We start from the raw sequence: 5,481 nt of genomic DNA, 5'->3' as shown, positions 1-5,481 counted from the left end.
TTTTTTTAAAAAATAGAATCCACTTTTTTCCTCGTTCGTAATCCATACCTTCTTTTAAATGCGGAAATAATATTTTCGGATGTTACTTTTTCTCTCCCCCACCACCACCACCCTCTCTCCGTTTGATTTTGTCTTTTTCCACGTTTAAAAAGATAATATTTAAAAGTCATAAAGGCAAAAAAAAAAAAAATCAAATAATTACCGTGAAAGAAAAGGAAAAAAAAGGAAAAAACGTCATCAATTAAGTTAAGAAGTGTTTTGAAAGGTGTGTATAATCTGGATAAAACGGTATTTCTAGTGTATAATTTCTATGCTAAAAGCTTTTAGACAATCATCATTGATAAAATCTACAAAAAAATTGAAGGGGAGGGAGTGGGGAGGGTGGGAGGGTTGAAAACCAGTCAAAAAGAATAATGATAACAACAACAATGACAAGTTAAGATAAATTATCTTAATTTTCTCTCTCTCTCTCTATGTGTGTGTGTGTGTATGTGTTTTTTATTTTTGCGGTAGCTTAATAATTTAATTCTTTTGCCACGTTGTAAAATTTTACAAGCTGCCATTTTTTTTAAACAACTTTTTTTAAATCGTCGTTCTTATCTCTACGTTTTTTGCGTCTTTTTTTTAAGTTCTTTTCCGAAGAAGTTTTCCGCAATTGTCGACTGTAACATTTGCAGTTTTATAAAACTCTTCGTGCATTCCTTTGATTCAATACCATTGTCTCGGAAAAGGAAAAAACTCAAGAACGTGGTTGTAAACATATTTTCATCACGCTGCCACTGCAATTTTTGTTTTTTTTATTATTATTTATAATCGTTTTTAATGGGAGGAGGTTTTCCTTTTTTTTTGTTCGTTGTGTTCTTTTAATTTATTATTATTATTATTTTATTTTATTTTATCAGGTCTCTATCGTAAAAATGAATCTTAAAAGTTAAAATAATAAGTGACAAGAGAATAGACAGGATGGATGATTACGTCAACCATTTTATTAAATTATTTTAAAACAAAAAGATTATTGTTGAGTAGTGTAAGTCGTAGTAGTAGGTAACGAGTTTGTTGATAAGTTTGACATGGGTACAATAGTTCAATTTAAAATAAAATTTAAAAAAAAAACTCCAGGTAGGCTACAAGATAGGTGAACACTAAGTTTTTAACATTTTGAAAACATATTAACAATGTTCAGACGCGATTTTTTTTTTTTTTGGTATATGAAGAAGAAGTGCGTTGACGCCTTCCCACCGTCTGCCTCCGATTATTATTATTATTATTATTAGACATAAAAAAAAAATATGTGGAAAAAATTACAACTGTATAAAAAGTTACTTTCAAAAAATTTTGTTTTTTTTTTTTTTTTGGTTACCTGAAAATCGTTTTATTATTTTACGAAAAAAAAATTATTATTATTATTATTATTATTAATAATAATTACGTGGTAATTAATTATAATTATTTACCCGTAAATATGTTTGAAAAAAAAAAATTGGAATTTTTTTTTTTTTGTAACGATAAAATAATTAAAATAGCGTTCGAAATTAATCTCTGATTAGTGAGTTAATCGCTTATACATTAAATTTCAGTCATGCAATTTAGTTTTTTTTTTTTTTTAACTAACTAACTAACTAACTGACTAACTGACTAACTAACAAAATAAAATTTCAAAATTGTAAACGGCCGCTCCCACCCCTTTGAATAATAATAATAATAATAATAATAAAATTTACGTTAACTAAGATTGATATTTATATAACGAATTTATAACATGCAATCACTCCCGGTTACTTTTTTTTTTTTTTATGTTTTTTTCCCTCGTTAAAAATTTTCTAGAAAATTCCCTCGTTAAATTATAATAATTTTTAAACGTGAATTTAATTACCCACTCAATCGTACCAACATTTTTTACTTTTTTTTTTTTTTTACTAATGTTTCGATTAAAAAAAAGGAAAAAAAAAGAAATTTTTTTTTATGGATATTCGAGTATTGGCGTCTCCGAAAAAAAAAAAATTTTTTTTCTTTTTTTCGTTTTTCCGGTTTTAATTATTTTAATTTGTCGTCTTTATTATTATTATTATTATCATTATTAATTTTATTGTTGATAACATTTAACGATGATGATAATGATATGGATTGAAAGAGAGAAAAAAAAATAAAAATTATTTAAAAGAAATCGGGCAGGTAGGTAAATAGGTAAGGACGTGAGGGGTTGGGAAAAATGAGGTGGGGGGCAAAACCGGAGGGGGTGAAAGGGGGGTAAAAATTGTTTTAGTTGATTAGACTGTCAGAATGGGTGCTGGTAAAATGAAAAGCGTGTTTGCGTGCCACCACGACAAACTGACAGCTATTTAGAACATGAGCAAATAGATAAATGTACTTCAATTTTTTTTTCTTTCTTTCTTTGTTTTTTATTAATCGCGTTCATAATAATAATAATAACGATAATAATAATAATAGTGAAAAGCGTTTTATTTATTTTTCCGAAAGAAAAACAAAAACAAAAAAAAAACAATTTTTCCAAGGGTTTTGTCTTGATGTCGCGTTTCATTTCTTTTTCTTTTTTCCCTTCCAACATTTAATTTTTTCCTTCTCTCTCTCTCTCTCTTTTTCAATTTTGCCCCGCACTCTCCCTCTTTATATATATATTTTATTTAATCGCGATAGCATTGCATGACGATTTGAAATTTTTACCTAAAACATTTTGTCACAAAATTATTATTAATTTAGAAAAAAAAAAAAAAAAAAACGGTTAATCCATTTATATATACTTTCTAGTTCGACCATAAAAGTAAATTGGTTATTTTTATCTCCCATGTTTGACTACTATAAATTACTATTACGTTTGATAATTTCCGTGACAAACAAATAATTTTTATTTAACTATTTTTAAAAATGGCGACTGGGAAACCGTAACTTTTTCGTGTATAAAAAAAAAAAAAAATTTTTTATTTTTTATTGTCTCTCTCTCTCTTCCCCCCTCTTCTCTAGTAAAAAGGAAGGTACGTGCATACGCCATTTTTTTATTTTTTAAAAAATTAAAATTACGTAAGGAAATTTCGATGGAAAAACAAATATTTATATATATATGCCTACTGCGTATTTTAAAAGTAATAAAAAGAATTATTACTGTTATTATTATTATTATTATTATTATTATTATTATTATTATTATTAATATTACGAAACGTCAAAAATTTTAATAATTATCCCACGGTTAATAAAGTGAATTTTAAATTTCAGGCACATGTAAAAAAAAAAAACAATTTTACGCATTTAAAAAAAAAATAAGAGAGAGAGAGAGAGGAGAGAGAGAAAAACTCTTTTAGTGAAAACGTCAGTCAGGTTAAATTTATAATGCCAACGTTACAAAAAAAAAAAAAGAAAAAAAAACTCTCTAATTTGCCGGGTTTTTCTCTCATCTCTCTCTCTCTCTCTCTCTATGCACCTGATGCCTTTATTAAAACCTGTCAATCAGAAGCAAAACGTAATTAAAAAAAAAACGGTTAGAAAACGTGAAAGCCGAACGAAAAAAAAAAAAAAATGATTGAGAGAGAAAATAAAAAAAAAAAAAAAAAACGAAAAGGAAAAAACTTTATTAGTTTTGAAAAATTATTGTTTTTTTTTTTCTTTCTTTCGTCTACCTCTTTTTTTAACTAAATTAATGAGGATAATTAAGTTTTATTATAAGCCACAGCAGTTGGTAATACCAACGTGTGAAAACTATTTATGTTGGTAATAATTGTTTTTCGACATTGATGACCCGAAATCATTTGTTTTTCGGCACCTTTTTCCTTTTTTTTTTTTTTGATTAATTAATTACTTTTAAATTAAAACGTTTTTTTTTCTATCGATGGGGAGAAGAGGGTGTGAAATGAAGGAAAGCAGGTAAAGATGAGAGGTCAAAGTGCAAATGGGGTGGGGAAGTGTGGAAAGTTAAGAAACTCGCTTGATTTATTATTATTATGCGTGGATACGTTTAAACATTCATTAAATCAAAAATTAAATAAATTCATCGATTGTTGAAAATTATTGATCGACCGTACCTTAATTATTATTATTATTATCATCATCATCATCATCATCATCATCATCATCAGTGGTTTTTTTTTTTTTTGATTTTATTTGCATATTTTTAATTAAAGTTTAATGAATGATCAATAATTTTTTTTATTTATAAACTCGATTGTTTTTGACCTTTTCGTGACCCTCCCTCCCCACCCACCCCCTTTTTTAAATTTATTTTATTAACCGTCCCTTTTTTTCACTAAACGAAATAATTAACGCTCTATTGTATTAACTCATTCATAATAATAATAATAATAATAATAATAATAATAATAATAATAATAATAATAATAATAATAATAATAACTTTTTAATTTTTAATTTTTTTAAGGAAAACATTCGAATGATTTAAATGAGAATTTAATTTACCGTAACCGTAAGAATAAAATTATTCGACTTTCATGTAATTATCATCATCATCATTATTATTAATTATTGTTGTTGTTGTTTATTTATTTATTTATTTATTAACCGGTCAAATTATTTTTCCTTTTATTTAATATTATGCAAAATCATTTGTTGTTGTTACCCGGTTAAATTAAATTTGTTTTTTTTTTTTATATCGTATTATCATCATTATCATCATCATCATCATCATCATCATCATTATTATTATTATTATTATTATTATTATTATTATTGGGGAATGTGGAATATAAAAATTGCGGGTTATTTCCGGATGTTGGAAAAAAAAAATGAGATGAAAACGCATGAGAAAAAAAGTTTTTTATATTTTTTTTTTATTTAAATTAAATCGAATATTAATAATAATAATAATAATAATTTTACGGTCGATTAAAGGTGATGACGTTGATGATGACGATGATGATGATGGTGACGATGATGACGGTCGGCGATGACGTATCTTACATATAAAAAGGTTAAAATAAACTTTCATTAATCAAATCTCGAATGTTTGGTTTTTATTGTTTGACAAATAATTTTTCGTAAGTCGTCGTGAGTTCAAGGGGAGCGGGGGTCCCCCAAAAAAATCAAACGAAAGATATTTATTATTATCATTATTATTTTTTTGAACTTTTAGCTCTTGGAAATTGTCCGAATTGTACAAAATATTAAATCGGGGTCCATTTTTAATTTAACAATTACCTTTTTTTTTCGGCAGCAATTTATTTCTCCCCAATTTAATTGAGTTGTGACGATAAAATTTTAGAGCCCCCCTCCCCTCTCTCCCCTCGAAACCCCTTTTTAATATCAACAATAATAAGAAGATTGCGAGGGAAAATAAAAATAAAAAAAAATAAAGCAAGAAAAGATGACGAAGCAAAAATAAACGAGGAAAGAGGATAAAAAAAATTTATTTTATTTTTTTTTTAAATATGAAATTTTACGCGCGTTTTTACGCGTCTGTACGCGCGCGTATTTTCAAACTTTTTTTTTTTCGAATGTGCGTACTAACAGGTATCA

This window comes from Pediculus humanus, genomic scaffold (assembly GCF_000006295.1).
Source record: "Pediculus humanus corporis 1103172107469 genomic scaffold, whole genome shotgun sequence".
Lineage (NCBI taxonomy): Eukaryota > Metazoa > Arthropoda > Insecta > Psocodea > Pediculidae > Pediculus > Pediculus humanus.
Note: the sequence above shows the minus strand (reverse complement) of the source record.